This window comes from Arctopsyche grandis, chromosome 6, assembly GCF_051622035.1.
Source record: "Arctopsyche grandis isolate Sample6627 chromosome 6, ASM5162203v2, whole genome shotgun sequence".
Lineage (NCBI taxonomy): Eukaryota > Metazoa > Arthropoda > Insecta > Trichoptera > Hydropsychidae > Arctopsyche > Arctopsyche grandis.
Window position 1 is genome coordinate 23934267 of NC_135360.1, and position 22435 is coordinate 23956701.

The 22435-nt window shown below is 33.7% G+C and overlaps 3 non-coding genes across 3 annotated transcripts; 1 reads left to right on the forward strand and 2 right to left on the reverse strand.

Annotated features, from left to right (window-relative positions):
• Window positions 1–5697: 5697 nt before the first annotated feature.
• TRNAA-UGC (transfer RNA alanine (anticodon UGC)) lies at window positions 5698–5769 on the reverse strand. Its single transcript has one exon. It is a non-coding gene; the product is annotated as a tRNA-Ala (tRNA).
• A 1695-nt stretch (window positions 5770–7464) lies between these two features.
• Window positions 7465–7536, reverse strand: TRNAC-GCA (transfer RNA cysteine (anticodon GCA)). Its single transcript has one exon. It is a non-coding gene; the product is annotated as a tRNA-Cys (tRNA).
• A 568-nt stretch (window positions 7537–8104) lies between these two features.
• On the forward strand, window positions 8105–8178 carry TRNAN-GUU (transfer RNA asparagine (anticodon GUU)). The gene has a single exon. It is a non-coding gene; the product is annotated as a tRNA-Asn (tRNA).
• The last annotated feature ends 14257 nt before the right edge of the window (window positions 8179–22435 follow it).

Consider the following 22435-nt stretch of genomic DNA (forward strand, 5'->3'; position numbering starts at 1 on the left):
CACACGTGTTATTTGAAACAAATTATGTCACACATAAATGTTTTTCGTTCCCTTTTTAAATGTCTTTTAATATTGCGTTAATTTTTTCAGTTTCGTGAAACGCCCGAAAGCGCAAATATTGGAAGGCAAAGATCGAAAATCGAAAGATATTAAGTCGAAAGATAAAAAAAGGGTGCATGGTAAACGGTACATACTCACTTGATTTGCGCGAGCAGGATACAACAGGAACAAGAGGAACAGGCTTTTCCTCCCGTATTCAGCGCGTGCACATTAATACGGGAGGAAAAGCCTGTTCCTCTTGTTCCTGTTGTATCCTGCTCGCGCAAATTAAGTGACTATGTACCGTTTACCATGCACCCTTTTTTTTATTCAGCCCATGGACCAAGGCATTATATCATCAACGAAACGTCTTTATCGTCAAAGACTTCTGAAATCTCTTGTTGAGGAAGTGATAACCTGTTCAATTTCTGGAAAAAAATGACGATATTGGATGCTATACACGGAATAACATAATCTTGGTCAAAAGTAAGGCCAGTAGCACTTCTTCGATCATGGAGAAAGATTCTTCCTGACATGGAAACAGATTTAGTCGATTCTGAAGAGAATGAATCAAATGATATATCTGAAATACATATGTGGATTATTGTAAAATTTAAAATGTTTTGAAAATGTGGATAAGGAAAACATCGAGGAGTGGCTCAATCATGATTTAAGTGATCCAAGCTTTATATGCATGGATGATACAGATATCGTTTATTTTATTTATCAAGAGGAAGAAAATGGGAGTTACAATACAAGTGAAGAAGATACCAGTGGTTACATTAGTCATAAAATAGTACAGCACTAGTACTAACTACTAACGGCCACTTATCTGCTTAATTATGAGCGTTTTTCTTAATAAATAATGAGTATTAAAATTATGAAACAAAGTTTGTGTTGTAAATATGATATTATATTCGAAACCAACTCAAAATTTGATTTTTGATTTCACTGAGCAACATAAAAAATTACCATAGCGGAGACTAAACAATCTTTACAAAGTTTGACCCACTGAATTCGAATATTATAATGATTTTTGTTGGGTCTCCTTTACGAGATGTGGGTTTAAAAAAATGCGCAATATTTACAGTTTTTTGGCTTTTGCGGTCTTTAATTCAAAATCTAGTATTACCGTGCTCAAAGTGAGTATTGGAATCAATAGTCGGATATTTTTTCTATTGATTGTGATTTTTTATTGTTTTAAAATATTTATAATTAATTGTCTAGCGAATTTTAAAAGTCAAGTTTTTTATGGATTTTTTCTCTGTGCTATCATTATCATATTCGAATTCAGTGGGTCACACTTAGTAAAGATTGGTTAGTCTCTGCTCTGGTAACTGAAAAACGTGATTTTTTGTTGCTGTGTTTTTGATTGCCCTTCCTCCCCAGTAATTAGCCCAGATATAATCGAAAGTGTACTGTATTTCGAAATAGTGTTATACATAGTAGCAGATTCTTATTGGAGTGGTTTTATACATGTATGTAGATTGGTGTAAAATTCTTAAGTTTTATTAAAAAATCAAGGAAATTAAATATTAAATAATTTTCCATTGTTTTGATGGATATGTTTTGATTAAAATTATAGCATAATTTTGGATTTTTTGTTTACATTCAATGTCACGAGCGTATTGCATAAGCTATAAAGTTACGCAACGGCCAAGACCTCGAGTATTTCACCATTTCGGATGCGGATGGTGTCATACTTGTCGGCCCACTTTCGGCTCTTGAAATTGTTACAAAGTCACGCTCAAAGAATTTCAACAAAATTTCACGAGAATTTCTTAAGATTCAATCAATTCAAAGCAGGTAGTTATAGGAGATATCGAAAGTTTTCAGAGGTGATTTGTTCAGGGGTTGTGTGCTGAATTCCCAGAACGGGCCTATTCCCAGGTATTGACGTATTATCGACATAGCCTAGTAGGCCTATTCGCCGAATTGGCCGAGTCTTCAGTCGATGTACATAGTTATGATGGCGATTGTGTAATAATAATGTAATTTTCAGGCAATTGATTTTTTTGTACTAGGTGCATTTTATAAGTCATATTGAATGTACGCACATATTGAAGAGAAACCATTAGACTTGTATTATTTATTAAAGATTTTTTTTTTATGTATGTATGTAATTCATTTTAAAGTAAATATTTGTATATGTACTTATACATATAAGATAACGCTATAAATAATAAGAGTTCCACAATAGCCTTGAGAGAAACGAGGAAAATATTCAATTATAAATTGTATTACATTAAATATGCACAGGTGGAGTCTTTTTCATTTGAACATCAACATTTCTACTGTTCAAAAATTACCTACCTACCACTTAATTAAATTACCTAGAATTAAAATCCTATGAGGTCTCATTGCTAAGGCCGTGAAATTGAAATCGAATTACACTGTGTATTTTCATTCCGATTACACTGTTGATGATTTAAAACGTCGATAATATGTACATATTTGTTCATTGCACGTGAATATCATGATTGAAAAACATTTATTTGTTTTTTTTTTAATTATATATGTTTATGTACATATGTTTATATGTACATTTTAAAATGAAAATCATTGTACAATAGACGAATTCAAGAAACGCAAAATGTGAAAATCCATATTAAGCTTAACCATAGATACATATATATGTAAATACAAATGTATATGTAATTATTTTTGTAATGATATTGGCATTAATTGAAATTATATTTTTAAGTAGAATCGTTGGCTAAATTTATTAAACGAAACAAAAGATATTTTTTTTATAACGAAATTTGTCTTTTATTTTTGGTTAATTTATATTCAATTTCTGATAATATTCTTTTGCTATATGTAATTTGAAAACAATATTACTTAACGATGAATGCTTGATTATTCGCTATGAAAATCTACAATTTTAAATTAAGAGGGCTGGACACCAGCGTCTTGTCCATACAAACGTATTAGACTTCTCCCTTCCTCAATTATGGCACTAGAGAAATTATTTTTTAATATGCTATGGATATCCACCATTGGGTTGCATCTATCGTTTTATTTTTTTGATTAGTTATTTTTTATAGGAGCTAGGAGCCGCCAAACATCAATAAAATCGCCTCTTTTTTACACCCACGAAAAGAGTCCAGCGTGCTTATTTAACGGTCGATTTTAAAAAAAATACGCGCATAGTTGCACAGAAAATATCTTTCTCATACCGATGATGAATTTTTTCTAAAAATTGGTTCAGTTTCGGAGGAGAAAATAGGAGAATACGAAACCTCATTTTTGTCAATTTAAAATACGTTTTATCTGGTCGAAGCGCAACTGTCGCATTCACTTAATATATATTGATATATATTGTCGCATTCACTCAATATATATATCGAAGAAAGGAACGGCAACAAAATTAAGGTTTCGGGTGTATAGCCCTCTTAAGAACCACTAAATTTTGATAAATGTACTATATAATTTTTTGTTTTCAAATTCATCCACACCGCAATAGTTTAATTTGTATTATATGTAATTTGAAAATATGCAGAAGCAGGTAGAAGGTGTCCACTATAAATATTAATATTCTAAATCTATCTCTCTCACTATTGAACCGGCGAATCTATAATATCGTATAAATAGTATTTCATCTACCTGTTTTAAAATAATTATCGAAAATCCGGTACGCGATTGAAGAAATATTATTAGAAGATTCAAAAGGGATTATATTTAATCAAGGACACCAACGCTTCAGTAGTTCAGGATATTAGTCGATAGATGTATATAAATAGTACCCACACAAAATATTCGGACGATTCGACAAACTAGCGGATTCTCAACGTGTAATTTCTCCAAATACGTCATTGAACATGCCTCCAGACACGTAAACCGCGAATTCACAAGTATGTCAATAATGAATTGGGCACTTATGTACACTTATTGCTCTTCTGCAACGTGCGTTTTTCTAAGAATTTACAAAATTCGAATTTTCGCATGCGTCACTACAAATTTTCTGACGTGTTCGTCAATTCTGAAATTTTTGAATATCAAAGTTCAACCGTTCAAAGTCCATGTTCGCGTCAGTTACGGTCAGGTTTAAACCGACGACCTTCGATTACTCATGAACAGGTTCTAAAGGGCCGGTTTTGTTGACATTGATATCGTTTATTCGATCGGGGCGCGTTCTCGGTATCAACGGCTTTCGCTGTTGGGAATTCCCCGGATTTCTTTTTCAGAGGAATCCATTAGTTTTGGCTCCCGTGATATTACTTTTTTTCGTAGGATTATTGCTTTGTATTATTTATTTAGTTAGCATGTGCTTGCATTGTTTAGTATCGTTATTGGGTCAACGCTTTGCGCAAGCTTGTTTGTTTTAAGGGAAGTCCCTTGATTGTGGTAAAGGAAAATAACAGAAAAATAATACGTTTTGTAAAAACTTGCGCGTATTTACACGTGATGTTGATATACAGACGAGGAAAACTTTGTTCGGTATCGCAAACCAGTACGATCCATTCAAAAATTCGGTAAAGATTTAGAGGAAAAAATCTTTATCAAATGCAAGACGAAAACATTTTATGTCGCGCATCAGAAATTTTCGTATTGTTTGTATATCCAGTTCTTTCACGAGTTTTTACTTAAATAATAAAAAAAATCAAAAATAAATATTTAACTCTAGATAAAAAGTTTATTTGTGTTTTACTTTTATCTGCTTAAAAGAAAAAGACATTCGGCTATTCTTTATTACATTGTGTGAGAGAACACTTACACGTTTTTGGTTTATTTGATTTTAGGAGTAGAATAGAGTTTTGCCCCCTAAATCCCCCTCCCAGATATAATCTTGGTTGCGTCACTATAAACATACGTTTTCAGTTAGCTGTGTAGCTTTTTTGATCAATTTTATGAAACTAATAAAAATATAAATTACAATTGTGGTTAGAACAGATATATAATACTAAATAGTCTAAAAATATTTTTAACTAATTAGTGACATCTTTTGAAATTAAAACAAAAGACTTAATTTTATTTATAAAATAGTTTAGTACTTTACTAAAGATGTCGTAAACACTCTTTGAAAATATTATTTTTTTTCGAAATAGAAAATTAAATTCAAATTAATAAATAAAGACACAGGTTTTAGAGTTTTATGTATTTTGAATAGAAATGTGAAGTCCAAGTCGGAGTCGTGAAGTCGGAGCATTTCAAGGGCAGTTAAATAATTTCTTTGTAAAAATCATGATTATAAATTATGTACAATATAAATAAAAATGTTGAATTGCACTTATTTTGATGTTTTGTCGCCAAAACCAAATGTTTCCTGCGTGTGTTTTTTTATTCAGATTTTCACTTTAATTTTTCTCATTGATTTATTATGAAATTAATACAAATACTCTATGCATGTACTTACTTTTTTTATTATTTATACCTATTTCATTACCAATAATTCAATAAATTGGGTTACATGACAATTTTTATTGATATTTTTAATTCCTATATATTTTGAAAATCACTATTATTTTTACCAGCCCCCTTTCAGCTTTCTTTTTATTACTAACTTTTTATTTATACATTGGCAAGAAAAATCGCTCTTACTAAAATCGTTTAAGTTGGAGTTGGAACGGAATCATACATTTTTGATCTGTCTATAAAGCCCTGATTTTGAAAGTCAATTATGGTAAATGAAAAAAATAATAAAATTGATCAAAAATTTGGAGATGCCGGGGATCGAACCCGGGGCCTTTCACATGCAAAGCGAACGCTCTACCACTGAGCTACATCCCCTTGTAGATACTCGTTCAAATTACAGTATATGCTTCCATTCAATTTAGAGAAACATTATGGTCGTTGTCCATGCAATAGTCATTGGCCACCCGAATTAAAATAATACATTAATGCCAATTGAGATTGTAAATTAATATATTGCTAACAGTTGTAAACGGGAGCAGCATTGTTATGAAAGATTTTCGGTAATGTTACAGGGCATTGGTAATTGGATTATTAGTCACATTGCGGTGGTCACAAAGACGATTTTTGCCATTAAAATCGCGAATACGCAATATTTGGCACTCAAGTTCTCGTTGGTATGATAATTATCGTTAGTATGATGGACTTTTCGGCTGCCAGATGTTCCGTTATAGAGATTTTAGTGACTTTGTGACCAGTAATCGCCGAACCCTTATTATTATTTAGTTTAACTTAAAATTTAATTGGCCAAACACTTTCACACGTTTAATTTGCAGGGTTTCCCCTATTTGGAATTCTTCAAGACCAAAACAGCATACTTTTCATTGAATCACAACTTATTTGCCAAATTTATGTTTCGGTAGAAACAAATTTTCGATTGTGAATATTTTCAAAATGTATCTGAAAAATAATTAATTAAGTGATATCGTAACGAAACATTGACTTCAAGTTTGGCTCAGTAGGTGAGGATACCACCATGATACATTTGGTAAAAGTTATTATAATTTAGACATGATCGATACATTTTATATTATAAATATTTGATTGTCTCACGTAAGATTGAATACTTTCGATAGTGAATGATAAACATTTCGCGCATAAAATATCTATGTACATAATTATGGATTCAGAAAAACTTGGAAGGAAATAAAACATTTTGTGCGTTACATTGAGACGTTATTCATTTATTTTATTTAAAGTTTGGACCATTGCAGCATTACAGGAATTCTTAATGCGTCACAATGGTCAAAAATATAACAGAAAAGAAACAAAATAATAACTAATGAAATTAGACATAACAAAAACAAAACATATATATACACAAACAACTAATAATAATAATTACAAATTATAAAAAACAACAAAGAAGGGAATGTCTTATAAAAGAAAAAAAGAGAAAGAAAAATAAATATAAACATATGTATAAACACAGACAAAAATACATTTATACATAATCATAAAAAAACAATAACAATTATAATAGCAGATACGTAAAAGTATCAAATATAAAATATAACACAAAGAATGCCTTGCACCTACAGCCAGTTCCAATAAATAAGAACCAACTGCAAATACAAAACATCCCTGTAAGGCCCAAATGGAAGAGAGTAAATCAAAATCACAATCAATTATGAAAACAATGATGGTTATGATTGGTGATACAAGCCTCAATGATTTTCAAGATGTGTTGGTAGATTTAAATCAAAATATTATACACATTTTCATAATCCAATATGTATTAAATTTCGAAAGAGACTTTGTATGTATATGTTTGTTTATTTGGTTCGTACAATCCGTGATGTTCAATTTAAAAAAGAAAACAAATGAATATTCGAATAAATTTAATCAAATGTTTAATATTAGATTAGCCATGTTTAATATAAAGATAGCTGAAACTAGCGGTACAATAGGTACGGTTGAATTTTTTTTATTTGAATGATTTTGTTTGATAAATGTTTTCCTGTAATAAATGAAGTACAAAAATGTATATTATAAAACAAAAAAGTATTTTCAAGGGGACACCCGGGTTTGAACCGGGGACCTCTCGATCTGCAGTCGAATGCTCTACCACTGAGCTATATCCCCGTGTTTAACTCGGGTCAAAATAACTGTATATAAAATCAATTCTAAAGTCCACAATCATATTTCTAAACAAAAATTATTTGAATATTTACATTATACAAATTTAATTGTGTAATTACTATTGATGTTATATTCAAGAAAATAAGGTCACATAGAAATACTTTGTCTGTATAAATGTATTTTTTTTATTTATACATTTCTCACTTTGCTAATCGGTCATACAATATTTCCTACATTCTTCCGTTGCTTTAAAACTTTGTCATTTTGCAAGGTTTGTTTCTCTTCTCTGTTATATTTTCGACCATTGTGGCGTATTAGGGATTGCTGCAATGCCACAATGGTCCAAACTTAAATAAAATAAATAATTTTTGTTTAGCAATTTTATTTCAATAATTATTAAGTTGAAATGAGTATTTTTTTTAAATATTGTTGCTAATTTTAATTCGCATAATTTAATCTATGCTATTTAATAGAATAAATAAAAGTAATTATAGTCAATTTTATGTGTTCATTAAATTGTCATGTGTGGTGGTACAACTTTTATACCATAATCTGAACCCGTTGCACATCTGCCTCCGTGGCGCAATTGGCTAGCGCGTTCGGCTGTTAACCGAAAGGTTGGTGGTTCGAGCCCACCCGGGGGCGTCTTCCTTTTTTTTCTTTTTTAATTTTACTTATGATAACTCTTTTATTTTGCAAATTCCATATTTATTTACATTGTAAATAAAATCAATAATCCAATCCTCCATTTTGATTTAATAAATCTTACTGGAAATATTTGATTATACATAAATGTATGTACATATGTAGCTAGTAGGGACCCGAATCGTTATTTTTTTCGTTCCTGTTCGGTAAATATATTGAAGAGTATTCAGAGGTAAGTGGAGTCAGGTCGAGGTACAAGAAAACGCGCAGGCAGGTTCCAAGTCTTTATTGCTGCTCGTCCGGTGGAGGTCAGGATCCGAATGCCACCGTTCGAGAGCGCACCATACTTATAAATACTCAGCGCTCAGCGCATACACGTATAACACGTAAATGTGTATAGTCATTGGTCAAGGAGTCTGGTGCAGCCATTGGCCGCAACGCCCGACTCCACCATTGGTCGGCGTCACCATGACGTCACCGGTCTACGGGCGTCTCTCTTAATAACTTTACAATATATATATATATATATATATATATATATATATATATATATATATATATATATATATATATATATATATATATATATATATATATATATATATATATATATATCGGTTCAGTTCCGGTTTTCGGTTCTCTTGTATTTAAATATTAAAAAAAGTGAATGTAAATATATGTACACCCACACCGTCTATACCTCTCTTTATACGGCTTTTCGCTATAACTTATTGACAGTAAGTTATAGCGAAAACAATAAGTTATTGTGATCCGATGCGGTGCAAACGATCGAAAAGCGCCAGACAGACTGAACCACAGATTAACGACACGTGTAATGAATCGAACAAATGACCACATTTCTGATGTACATATGTATGTTACAGTGAAAATGTATCAAACAATGAATTTACAACGTTTAACTCTATAAATTTATTCCTAAAAACCCAATATTAAATGAATAGGGCCAACCCTTACTTAACCTAACCTATCCTGACCCTAAAATAATACCAACCCTAACAATCTTATCTTCAAACCAACCCTGAAAATGTAACTGGTTACGATTTCACTGAAACGTCAGTGAAAATATGTATATTTTCACTTGAAATATAATTTCACTGTGACATACAATGGCGACTCGTACATATGGGTTGCGGGGGTGCAGCCTCCCAGTACAGTACACATGCATGCTATTTTTGTCGTCCACATGAGCTGCGGGGCTGCAGCCCTCCCAGTATAGTACATATTCAAGCTATTTTTATTTTCATTCGATCACCGGTTTGGTTAACGAGCTACTACAGCCTGAATAACCTTGCAGCCCCCCCCCCCCCCTCCCCACTATGAAATCTGACTGAACCACAGATTAACGACACGTGTACCTTATGCGTGCGCACTGCTCGCACTTACACTAAGCGAAATCTACCCGAAGTCCCGACATACCTACTGTGTATACGTTCTGTGCTTCTGATACTTTAGTTCCGAATTTTCCCCTATTAAATTATTAAAAACTCGCCAGAAAGATCCAACTCAATTTTAATAATTACCATTTTAATAATTGCATCTGTGCACATCGAAAGGTTACTCGTCATCTGATGTGCAATTTTTCATTCGTGAAGTCGAGAATTGCGTTTAAAGCAGCCATCCAGTTAATCTGTGGTTCAATCTGTCTGGCGCTTTTCGATCGTTTGCACCAAACCCATTGTGATCGGTTCCCGGAAAGGTGCACTAAATTGCACTGAATAGTAGCGCAGTTTCGAGAAGTCATAATTTTCAAAGGCGCTCAAAAATAACTTACGCAATATAATTCCACAAAAAATAAGTTAGCACCCTCGGATAACATCCGAATACCCCTTGACGCTTTTTGTGGAATTCTATTGCGTTAGTTCTCCTTGAGCATCTTTGGAAGTTTGGATGTCTCGAGAGTGCAACTATTTCGAGTGCATTTTTCCGGTCACCATTGTAATCATATATGTATGTACATAACGGTATTTCCTTACATCTATTTAGGACTGCCATCAAGAGAGTCTTGATTGATTGATCCATTTCTATTATATATATGAATGGGATCCATGAATGTGTGCGGGAGGATATTCAAAGTCAAAGTCTTTACGCAACTCGTTTAATGTCTTCGCTTCTGGCTCGACCCAGCGAGTGACGCGCGAAGCGACGCTACAGGCCTGCCAACTTAAAATATTCTCATTCATACCAACCTACATATATTGTAGCAATTTATGTTTATCCAATTATAGCACTTTATGTTTAATTATGCATTGTCCTATTTAGTCATATTTTAGTTTTTATTCTTTTCTTTTTCATATGTTTGTCTATATGTACTAGATATGTAGATATGTATTTTGTAAATCTATAATTGGGCTCAGATGTTATTTTGTTATATTTATTCTTTATTTTTATGAATTTCTACATCTGAGGCCTGTTGATTTTTCAATATATAATTAAAATGTTAATGTAGAATATTTCCTAGCCTGTGCAGCTTGCCGCCGGTGCACTGCGGAATAGAGGTAGATTTTAGATGAAGCTAAAATGCAGATGAAATACATTTTTTTTATTCGTACTTAATTGACTTTCTCTAGGCTTACCAACTTTTCATCGTGCCCTGCTTTTAGGAACAAAAGTGCGACAACAGTTTGGAAAGAATCTAGTAGTTTGTTTTATTCTAGAAGTTCATTTTTACAGTTAGGGATGTATTAACTCTTGCTTTTCCGTTCACAGGTGTTTGATAGCCAATTTATAATGTGTTCATTGGCAACACGCGAGCTTCACATATAATTGTATTTAAATCGGAATCGTTAATAGAATCTTTGATTGCTAATTGTAAAGTACATATGTGCCACACATTTTATTCAGATGAGACGAGGGAATGAACAGTTCTCAATGGAAGGTAGCATATTTGCTTCATAATCTCTTTCATAATTAATATTGAGAATGTGCAAAAAGCATTTCTTCGTTTCCTATATAGGAAATAATATGGGTATTACCCATATCTCTACCCCACTCCTTTCCTTTTGGGCATGCTTGGGTATAATTCCCTTGAACTTCGGAGAAACTTCTCATTAATTCGTTTCGTTATCCTGCTCTTACGTGGTAATACGTCATGCCCGTTGTTGCTGGAGCAGTTGGGACTTTATGTCCCTAATAACTATGTGCGTGGTAGACATCATCATTTGCTGGCAGTACCTTCTGCCCGCACAGTTCTTTTTCGAATGGCTACTATTCCAAGAGCTATTCGACTTCTTAATGAAATCGTTGCTGCCGAGACTGAATGTGATATTTTCCACCTTAGTGAGCGTAAATTGTCGGAAATTACTCTAACCCATTTATCTGGTAGTCTGCGCTCATCATTGTTTTCATGATTGATTGTGATTTATGAGTGAAAATTTGATTAACTCTCTTCCATTTGGGCCTTACAGGGATGTTTTTTATTTGTAGTTGTTTCTTTCATATTTATTGGAACTGGCTGTAGGTGCAAGGCATTCCTTATGCTATATTTTTTATTTGATATTTTTACTTTATCTGTTATTATTAAATGCTATTTTTTATGTTTATGTATGGATGTATTTATGTTTATGTTCAAATGTATTTTTTTATGTATAATTGATGAGTATTTTCGTTATGTATTAATTTATGTTTAATTATTATTTTGTTTTTTTGTGTTATATTTTTTGACCATTGTGGCGCTTTAGGAATTCCTGTTATGCCACAATGGTCTGTTTAGAATAAAATAAATAAATAAATATTCTGATTTTCTTCGTTTATTTCGGTTTCTAACAATTTGACAAATTTGATCATATTAGCTCCATTATCTGTTGTAACAGAGTAGATTTGTTTGATATTGATATTATTTTTTTCTAAAAGTTTCATAAACATACTTTTAATACACATTCCTGTAGGTTTGTTCATTAATTCTATCATTCGGTTTTCGTTTCGGTTACGGTTCGGGTCCCTGGTAGCTACAAATGTGTATATGTATTATCACCATTATTAAGAAACAGTACTGATTATAATACAAACCGGTTCCGATAGATGTTCATATGTATTTGTAAAAAAATCAATAAAAAAACGGAACATCGCGCATATGAAGTTCATGTACAATATAGTGGGCAATTGAATTGTCCTATATTAAAATTGTCATGGGGTGAGGAAACAGGTGAGGGTGAGGCGGATGCCCCTATACTCGTACAAGGGAAACTAAAAATCAATACCTAGAAATAACACTCATGCCACTTGCCTATACTCGGATGCTAAGATGCATCTGTCTTGTAACTTCACCCATAAAATTACAACGCAATAAAATTCATAACACGAGGAATACATTATAATGGAATTCAACGAAATATTATACATATTATAATAAGTCACATTTCTTAAAAAGGGTCATAAATTTGCAAACTTTGCGTGACATTATATCATAGTGGCCGAAAGTGAAAGCTAAATTAACTGTTATAGTTATTGTTTACGATTCATAACAAATATAAAAAGGCAATAAAAATTATCAGCAAACAATCCGATAAGTTTTCGACACATATTAATAATACATATGATTAACTTAATGAGATTTAAATAAATGTTTCAATGCCAATCAAAAGTCTGCATATAAAGGTATTATTTATATTACTGGGCTTTGTATATGTATGTTAGTAATACATAACAAAAAATAAATAGTAAAGCGAATGAACAGATAGCATTCGAAGTATCTACATGTCAGGTGAGAAGATATGTTTGTTTTTATTTTGGTCGATGGGGTCGTGTAAGTCCCACACCCAGCCATCTTGGCTCTACAAGCTTGTAGCTGTAATCCAGTTACAAAGTACAGAAGGGCGCTATTTATATGGCAGGCTACACGTTGGTCTACCGTTGTAGAGCGAAACTCGCCAAAAAGGGAAATATAATTTTTAACCACTTAATCGCCATAAGCGAACCGGTGCGCGCTCCTTCATATTTAAAGCTATGACTCGAAATTAATTTTGGTTTCTTCACAGTCACATCTAAAAATATCCTCTGATACTAATGAAATTGAAAAAAGTCAATATTTTTTGTTAGTTTGTGATATATGTATATAGCTAGCAGCATAGCTCGGTCGTTAAGTTTCTGCCTAACACCGAGAGGCGCCGGGTTCGATCCCATGAGCTGACCTCGATTTTTCTGACCTCGAAAAGAATTTTATAGAGTATATCTGTAGTGCTGCTGGTCAGACTTGGATATTTGTGACTCCAGGTCGATTGTTTCCTATCAGAGTTTGCCAATTTTCTCGGATTTCATGTTGAAACGGTTCCCGATTAAAAATTGGCTAAAATCCTTCCTACCTACTATGTCACCACTATTTGAGTATGATTAATGTACAATAAAATGTATGTACAATTCATAGATGTCTCGTTAATTTGCGAGTTTTCAGTGTCTCGTATAATAAAAATGCTGTATTGTTTGTAATTGGTCAGGAAGGCGCATTGGGATTTACCTGTAAGGCCTTCCTGGTATAAAATGTAATAAAATAAATAAATATTCAAGAGGTAGTGTCAAGGGTTGGCACTAAGCACATGTACGTATAATATAATAAAATGATCGAATCGGTTTCTACAAACGCGTGGCGATTAAGTGGTTAAATTTGCAAATATCAGAAGATAATGAACCAGAGTAAATGTCACAGCAGTTAGTAGCTCTTTGATGCGAAAAGTCTCATAGAGATAAAAAATACATAATGTGTATTAGTCATTGGAATGAAGTGAGTATATGTAGTGCTTAAATGGTTGAAATGACATGTATGGACATCTCTGTATTAGCGGAGTGCCGAAAAGTGAGTCCCTACTGTATATCGGGAGGGTGGGCCTCTGACACCCCCAAGAGGGTTTTGTCCCTGGGATCCCCTCCCGAACAAACTTTACCAAGTGCTAACAACTAAAAGTGACGACTATCTAAGACTTTTTTTACGCGCAAGTGTGTATGTGTGTGCGTCGAAGTTAAAGGGCACGCTGGGTTCCCCCCATCGAACATTTTTCATTTTTGATATACGAGAAGGCGACAGGATGCTTTCGAAGACTTTATTTTCACCCGTTTTTATCGCAAATTTTACAGACAAAACATTATTCATACTATAGATAAGTTAAGCGTGAAAAAAACAAATTCTTTTATATATTTTACTTGTGGAACAGAATCTACTCGTACCCAGTAGGTACGTGTGTAGAATGTGTCACAACAAGTGTTCTTGTTTGTAATGCGTGTATGAGAAGTCATGTTGATGTTGTGCCATCTAATTGGTTACACAAGTTGCACTATTGTTTAATTAGCTACATTTTTAATTACCTCTGTTGAAATAATTACATATTGTGGTGATGAATTGAGATTGAGTTATTGTGTCTTAGATATGATGGAATATAAACTTTCCTCATAACTAATGATCATAACACTGAGCAATAAAAAAATACTGGAGCGGAAACTAATCCATCTTTACTAAATTTGAACCACTGAATTCGAATATGACAATAATTTTTATTGACTTGCTCTCGCTTAAGAGATATGAGCGTTTAAAAAAATGTGCAATTTTAACACTTTTTTGGCTTTGGTAGTATTTTATTCAAAATCTAGTATTACTAGACCAAAAGTGAGTATTAGAATCAATATCTACGCTCTTATAAATTTTCTTTATTTTATTTCACATAGATATATACCAGGAAGGCCTAACAGGTACACCCCAATGCGCCTGCCTACAGTAATTTTATTACATAAATCACTGTATTTCGATAGGCTAAAGCACACGAAATTAACAATTAATTAATTTATCCATTGAAACATCTATGGATTTAGAGTTACTAGTACATATATTTTACATATTGTACATAAATCAAATTCAGATATTTGTGACAGCGGGTAGGATGATTTTTGCCAATTTGAGGAACCATTTCAACAATGAAAATCAGATAAATTGGCAAACTCTGATAAAAAACGATCGACTGGAGTCACAAATATCCAAGTCTAACCAGCAATATTAAAGATTAGCACGGGATCGAGCCCAGTAATCTCTCGGTGCTAAACATAAACGCAACCACCGAGCCATACTGCTGGCTCATATCTCTTAAATGAGAACGGTCAAACTTGGTAAAGATTGATTAGTCTCCGCTCCGGTAAGTAAAAAATATGATTTTTTGTTGCTCAGTGATATTTGACGTATTGCTCTGCAGTAATTTAGCGTTGGGTATATTTATACAATTAGGAAAACAAGTCCAAGTTGAGTACATCCGTCAGATATATACTATGTATTTTACAGTTCAAGTGCTCTAACGAAATTTAAACTTGGACTGTAACATAGGTACATATCAGTGGCGTGCGGTGAAATTCTCTCTCTTTTTTTGTCGTACAGCCTTACTTAATGTGCACGGACAGGATACAAGAGGGACAGCCTGTTCCTATAGAAAATACAGTCCTGTTCAAACAGAACTGTTGAAACTCAACTTTTATATAACGTAATCGAATACGAAATAACTAAAACGCCAGTTGGAATATATTACAACTGAAAATATACTTCGACTGTAACATATACATATGTAGTGCTCAACAATATTAGACCCAATTATATATTTTTTTTGATTTTTAAATGCTTTTTATTATTTCCATATTATGTTCACAATACATCTTATATCTTTTATAATAGCTACTGATCTACTGATCATTTTCTATTTTACATTTTTAATTTAATTTTGTTAGTAATCATAGTATTATATTATCCTAATGTTAATGTACAGCATAATAGGAAAAAGAGCTCAAAAACCTATTTACAATTCTTATAAATGCTCATAATACATCTAATACATAATATTAATTAAAGACTCTCTAAAGTCGATGACCTAAAGCAGATTGCGTTTAGGTAATCTGTTATTATACCTGAAGGGTACAGACATTTTGTTGTAATCACCGAGACTCTTCACAAGTGTGTTAGTATGGTTATTAGTGATTCTGTGATTGAATCTACTGGTTAGTTTGTTAATAATGTCTGTAACTAACGGAGTATTATTTATGGCATGCAGTTTTTTCAAGTTAGTATATATGGGTGTATTATAAATTATTTTTAGGGATTTATTTAGTATTATTTGGAGCTTGGAAAGATATTAGTATTCGAGGCGTTATTCAATACAGGTGAAGCTAGATACAATTATGTATATGTTACAAAAGCTTGCGTTTGTAATTGTGGATAGTATCAAATTTTAAACCAAAATTTTGGTTTAGATAGTGTTGAATAACAGCTAGAATCTCAGGTGTAATTTAGATATACTTAGGAGAGGTGAGTCCCCCTCGTCCATCTGGATCCTGGGCGAAGAAAAGGGAGAGCGGCAGGGTGTGGGTGGATGTAGGGCGGCTTTTACAATTAATTAACTGTCATATTAATGACCCAACTTGTCCCGCAACGCCCGAGACCTCCCTTCCCTCTCAAGGGAACCCAGCATCCCCACACCCCTCTCGGACCCGCTGATTTACACGGCGGCAGTGATAAGTGCCGTCGTAATTTAGAGACCGTGCCTCGTTCGTTTTGAATTCAATATGATCAAATCTAGTTAAAATGTACTATTCGGTATGTAATAGACTCGGACTGGAGTCGTGAGTATTTTTCATTTGCTCGTTATTCCGTTTTCGCTTCATGCGGACGCCGTATATGGCGGAAATTATAAATTAGTGCTGGCGGAAATTCGAGCTGTGAAATTGAAAATTTTCCCTACGCATTCGTACCTACACACATACCTATATATATGTCTGTATGTATTATACATTCGTCTGGTATGTACGAGGCCCTCATTTCATTTTGTAATGAAAATGTATTTTTATTATTATTATATACGCGCGTGTATGAAAGGTGCAACGCTTTTCACTACACGGTATCAATGCGTGTCTTTCATTATATACATATGTGTACGTTTTATTTTGGGAAAATTGTATGTCAGTATTCGTTATTATTGTTCAATATGTACATATGTACGTAAATTGAGGTGGAAATAAAAACGAGTTAATTGATGTTGATGTTTATTCGACTCTTACTTCTTTTTTTTCATTCTCCTGGGTACTATTCGAGAAAGTAAACATTCATTCCTCTATTGTTATTACACCCTTTTCATTTCATTAGCACAAAGTCATAAAGCAATGATCTGCCTTTTTACATGCTCGTCCTTCGATTTCTTATCATTGTTCAATATAATTATAATATATTCAAGGACGGCTCGTGTAAACAGATGGGACACGAGAGAGCTAAAGCCGCACATGTATTGCCCAAAATTTAGAACTGAATGGATTGTTTTGATGTACATATACATACATAATATAACAATTAAAATAAAAGTATTGCGCATATTTTAAAAGAAAAGTAAAACAAAGGAATAAGTATTGTATGTATGTATTTTAAAATAATTATATTATGATTGTTTTTAAATAAATGAATATGTGAATGTGTGCTTATTATTTTTTATTTAAATTTTATTGATAGTTTTTGTGTACATTTACATAAATAAACACATACAGAATCGATTCTACCGGGCAATTAACTTGGAAAAGCTTTTATTTTGCAGATTCACTCTCTCTGCAACCATTGCCAGTGGGAAAAATATTTTTATTTTGCAATGAAAACATCGTTTTATGTAACTAAGGTGCACTGGTGGATTTCTGTCGCGTGCAGCGGACATTTTTAGTATAATATATTTTATTTTTAAAGAAAAGCGGTTTTTCCGCAGCTACGTATATAAACGTCACGCGGAGCAGACGCAGCTGTAGGCAAGGAGATATTATTTTCTTTCTAAAAATCTGTTTTTCCCCGGCCGCCGTTAAAGAGTTTTCCCCGAGAACAATTGCCGAGAATTCTAATTTTCCCCTTTTCGCCGAAACACTGCACAGACAATGTACATTGTTGATTTCGCATAAAAATATATTAAAAAGAGAATCGGGAAGGGTAAAAACAGCCTGCCGCGGTATCTATTAGGTCTATGGTGCGGTTTCCAAATTTTCACCACCTCCCCAACCCATCCAACCCATAGACCCCTCATCTTTTTTATTGATACTGGCTGCACTTGGCTGTTCTTTCAAATGGAAACACATAAAATATATTTATGAAGTCTTCATCTCTGGCGTTTTTGTGGAATTTTTAGGTGCATACCATACTTGTGATTTATAGTCGGCAATTTTGGTTTCATTAATTTTTTTTTTCCATTTATGTAGGTATACAAGTGGTGGGTGAATCTTCGTCATTTTCATTAAAATCGCAGAGCGTTTCGCTTGATGCGTTGCGGTTTGGGAAGCACTGTGTAGCAAGTGGAACAAGCCATTACTCTGCCGCACCATCTTTTTATTAGGAAAAGTGGGATCATATTAAAAGAGAGGAGCAGGAGGCAGTAGAATTCCTGTACGTGCGCCTCCACCATCCCTGCCAGGACCAGCGGCTGCCATCTAGGGCCGCATTTTAAAGAATACTTTCTCCACAATTCCCCCTACCATCATCTCGTTTCGAAAACCTGCCGTAATGGCGTCCATTTCAAGCCTTTTACGGCCGTCTCTCTCGCGAATTAAATTATTAGAAAAAATAATGCGCAGATACGAGCTCGAATAACGACGCCATTTCCACAATTGTTTCCACGACCGTGCAAAAGGACTGAAATCTTCGACTGTAGTTTCATCGATCTTCCTCATATCAATACCTACTCCTTAACTACATATACATGCATATATGTAGACGTCCTAATTTTTTACTTCATCCATGTACGTAGTAACGATAGATTAAATGAAAAGTTTTGTGATCATGCGAAAATTATAGCTCGAGATGTTGAATGATTCGAACTCGGAATCGATCACAAATCATGTTTAAATGATCTAGAAAAAAATGTGTATGTGTGTCTGTGTATTTTGAAGATTTTTATCACATTTAGAAGTTGAATGGAGGTAATACCTCCCCTTAAATACTGTAAAAACATGTTTTTCTGTAGTATAATGGCACATCCTTGTAAACAATATAGCGCTAATCACATAAGATTGATCCACAGCGTAGCTCAATGTTTAACCAATAGAGATGTCGTGGGTTCAAATCCCGACCAGAATCGAAGTCAAAAATCAAATCGAAGCAGAATCGAATTAAGTCAACATTTTTATCATATATTAATTGTATGGAAAATAAAATAATTAAGGTAATTTTGATAGTAATAATAAGTTTGGTTTCAGTTTATCTAACGTGATAAAACCGTAGAATGACAGTGCTCATTGGTAAGTCTAATTTTATTATGCTTAGCACTTACATTTTTAACGTATTTATGATGACTAATTTTCATTTTTTTTCCGGATAAAGCTAAGAGAAAATCAGAAACAAGATGTTCGTAGTGAAGGTGAAATGGATGGAATATTTGTATGGTGGCATGAAATAAAATAAGAAATGCGACACCGGTTTTATTGTTTGAGGTCGAAAGTATCTTAATTCGAATCCAAAAGTATTTAAAATCCAAATTTTGTCAGTTTAAATTATCATTTTTCATAATTGCAGCTTCCCCACGCACTTGATCGTGTTAATAGGGTGCAGCAAATTCTTTGGGACAAACGAAAGTCTAGTAGAATGGATTTCGTCAGAGTATGTCTTCGAAGAAGTATTGTTACACTGAAGAAATAAGTACGAGTTCATAAACATCTAAAATAATCAATTCGAAATACGTGTTTTCGTCTTTAAATGTAATAATCTGAAATAAAATTTTAGGTGTAGAAGACCATCACTATGAAAAATTAATGGAGCTAACCAACCGACTCGAAGTAAAAATTCCAAAGCAATTTAAAACAGTCGATGTTACAAATTGCCTGGAAGTTTAGAAATTAACGGAAGATTCCGAATTGACGAAAAAGTGGATTATACGACCCATGTTCAATGCATTTTTTTTTCAATGCTACCTGGAAAGGTTTAGCGGGTATTATTCTTGTTTACTTTGTACATGCTCAAAATGGGTCTACGTGACTAGCCAGAATTTTAAATTACAGAAAACACAAATATCGGAAGGCAAAGATCGAAAATCGAAAGATCTTAAGTCGAAAGATAAAAAAAGGGTGCATGGTAAACGGTACACACTCACGTACATACTCACTTAATTTGCGCGAGTAGGATACAACAGGAACAAGAGGAACAGGCTTTTCCTCCCGTATTCTGCGCGCGCACATTACGGGAGGAAAAGCCTGTTCCTGTTGTATCCTGCTCGCGCAAATTAAGTGAGTATGTAACTTTTACCATGCACCGTTTTTTTTGATTTTTCGATTTTCGATCTTTGCCTTCCGATATTTGCGTTTTCTGTAATTTAACATTCTGGCTCGTCACGGAGACCGGCTCAAAACACAACCTACAAAATACGCCTATCGGCGTATTTCAGGCCCACGGACTTGTTCGCAAAACGCCGATCGGCGTTGGTCAGCATTCAAAGGGTTAAGAAATACTGAAAAAAATAGTTGAAAACAAAAAATAAATTTACATAGGGTCGCAATTTTTTACTGTTATTTCAGGTGACAAAATATCTAGTAACGGCTCTGATACGTATGCATATAATGTATAATATGTAGGTACATAAAAAAAAAATCAAAATCATGTTTTGAAAATTATCGAGCGCTCTCATTCGTGAAAATTTCTATTTCGAGCCCTGATTCTATGTACATACGTACATACATATATCTAAATATTTGAGCTACAGCTTTGTAAGTACATACATGTAGGTATGTACATTGGTTTTTAATTGACCTCGATGAAATTGACACTTTCATCAAATGGAAGTATTTTTTAAAACATCCAATCCCCTGCACAACTGGGATAACAAGCTTCACCTGTATGGAATAACGCCTCGAATACTAACCTTTCCAAGCTCCAAGTAATACAAAATAAATCCCTTAAAATAATTTATAATACACCCATATATACTAACCTGAAAAAACGGCATGCTATATATAATATTCCGTTTGTTACAGACATTACTAACAAACTAACCAGTAGATTCTATGAAAGAATCACTAATAACCATACTAACACACTTGTGAAGAGTCTCGGTGATTACAACAAAATGTCTATACCCTTCAGGTATAAACACAGATTACCTAAACACAATCTGCTTTAGGACATCGACTTAAGAGAGTCTTTAATTAATATTATGTATTAGATGTATTATGAACATTTATAAGGATTGTAAATAGGTTTTTGAGCTCTTTTTCCTATTATGATTTAGATTAACATTAGAATAATATAATACTGTGATTACTAACCAAATTAAATTAAAATTGTAAAATAGAAAATGATCAGTAGATCAGTAGCTATTAAAATAGATATAAGATGTATTGTGAACATAATTTCGTAATAATAAAAAGCATTTAAAAATCAAAAAAAAACAACTGGGTATAATCTGCATATACGACGAGCTTTGATATAGCCATCGAGTCGAATTTTCAGGGATCGTATGTGGGCGGAAAGGTTTACGCCGAGTGAAATTGAAATTTACCGACGAAATTCGTCGAGACCACTCTTCCCGAAGGTCTTGCATTTCCAAAATTAAAGTGGAGTCGGACGAACCCCACCGACGTTCGGCAAAATAATCTCGCTGTCGTCGGGCCATCGTCCGGAAGGTTTGATGGTAATCTTGTATGTTCTCAACACGTTCGTGCCCTGTCGTGATAGGAGAGGTGGTGGTGAAGGGGCCAGGAGGGGGAGGGAGCTACGCCCCTCGTCGTCCTCGACGGGGGGCTTATGCAAATGTTACATCCATATTACACGGAGCTCCTTCCGAGTCCTTCCTCTTTTCCGTCGCCCAGTCGCTTCCCCCTACATACTTTCTACGTAGCAGGGTTCCACTTCTTCGTGCCCTGTAATAAGATCAGAGTAGCACGCCCAATTGCTCGGTTAAAACATCTCACAACCGCGTGAACAAGAAGACTGCGTCGCCAAAGTGTAACAAACAAAAACAATTTGACATTTGGGGAAAATATTTTGAAGCGTGATGGAAAAGCGTCACTACCATACCATCCATGCCCATTCGAAATTGCAGTGTACTAGCACTAAACTGAGATCGACAGCATTTTCTTATGGGCATGTTTTAATTTAATTTTGTTTCCATACATATGTGCTCATAAGCATATGTAAATATTATTAACCTAAGCTGCACCTGTATGGAATAAAGCCTCCATTACTAACCTTTCTAAGCTCCAAATAATACAAAATAAATCCCTGAAAATAATTTATTAAACACCCATGTACATATACTAACCTGAAAAAACT